The 1,553-nt window shown below is 37.0% G+C and overlaps 1 pseudogene; it reads right to left on the bottom strand.

Annotated features, from left to right (window-relative positions):
• Positions 1-385: 385 nt before the first annotated feature.
• On the bottom strand, positions 386-504 carry LOC148518296 (5S ribosomal RNA; annotated as a pseudogene).
• Between the last annotated feature and the right edge of the window lie 1,049 nt (positions 505-1,553).

Raw genomic sequence — 1,553 nt, 5'->3', positions numbered from 1 at the left:
CATATTTCATTTTGTATTTAGAGATTGTGACATAACATGTTGTTGGTGGTGCTCCCAAAGCCCAAAATATAACATGTACAAAAAACAAAGAGCCAAGAAGTGCTAGTTGTTGGGGCACTCTTAAATCAAATTTAATAAAATTTAACCTTTATTAGTAATTATTAAAAAGCTGCAGATCTCCTCATTTTAATAGAATAAATGGATACGGCAAAATAAATATTCAAATAATTCTGGGTAATTATGCCCCTATAACTTCTAGATTATTTATTCACATCATACAGGAGTTTTGTACCCATGGTGATCCTGAAATCAACATAAACCAAATCAAATGTAATCACTCATGTCCCTGCTATTATACACTTAGTCCCGTTCTGTTCCTAAATATTACCTACAACACCCAATATTCCCTGGTGGTCTCCCATCCAAGTGCTAATCAGGCCCAATACTGTATAGCTTCCAAGATCAGACGAGATTGGGCATATTCAGTAAGGTATGGTTGTAGGACTATATAAACAGACGATTGGGGGTCCTGGTGTAATATAGTTAAGGGCATTATGTAGGACTAACTCAGTATTAGAAGTCCGCTTTGATTAAGCACCAGCATACTTTGATTAATGAATAAATTGGTTATGTTACCTTATAAAGTATGTATATCATATTCATATAGCCATTTAAACAGATAATCTAAATGCAGGTATAAGTAATGTCAGTCTAATAGTGCCTGGGGATAATCATATCACATGTAAACGGCATTTATATAATATTCATATGATTGTACATGGGTATGCAAATCCCATATGTTTCGGTAGGGATGGTGCTAATTTATATTCCCCTAGAGCACTTAGCAGACACCATACATTTTAACCAAACAATACATAGCATAATTTGTATTATTAACATGAAATACGGAAGTACATTGAATAAGTCATCACAACACACAGAGTGGTAATAAAAAAGAAAAAAAGAAAAGCGAAATGTATTGCTAGTGTCCGTTCCCCTAAGTCACCGGGGCAGAGACCGGGCGCCAATCACTGTTGCCAACTCTGAAATGAGAAACAAGCAACTCTTCAGTGAAAAACAAGCCCAAAACAAGCCATTTTTTCATTGCACACATGAGGACTTGATTTATGTCCAGCTTTCTTTCCCCCATCATTCAGGGGAATAGATTTGAATAACCTATTTGGCTCCTTTTTTACTATCACTGTGTGATGATTTTGAGACACACTTGTATCCATTGTAAATATAGCAAAACACACTGTGTACAACTATATTACTTGGCAACAATGTATGCTATCTATTAAACGTTCCAGGGGAATACAGATTAGTACAATTCCTATATGAGGACTTGATTGGCGCCTTAGGGGAACGAACACTAGCAATACATTTCGCTTTTTTATTACCACCATCAGACACCTTCTGCTGCATTTGCATTTTAGGAAGGACGGAATTACAAAGCTGCTTGTGTGCGGCTTTGCAATTCCGTCCTATGCTGAATCAGGCCCCCAAGTGCCGTGCGCTTTACTTCGCACAGTGGAGTCTATTCGTAGAGCAGG

The sequence above is a fragment of the Taudactylus pleione genome, unplaced genomic scaffold, assembly GCF_031769625.1.
Source record: "Taudactylus pleione unplaced genomic scaffold, aTauple2 ptg000201l, whole genome shotgun sequence".
Classification (NCBI taxonomy): Eukaryota; Metazoa; Chordata; class Amphibia; order Anura; family Myobatrachidae; genus Taudactylus; species Taudactylus pleione.
This window is presented reverse-complemented; position numbering and strand designations above follow the sequence as displayed.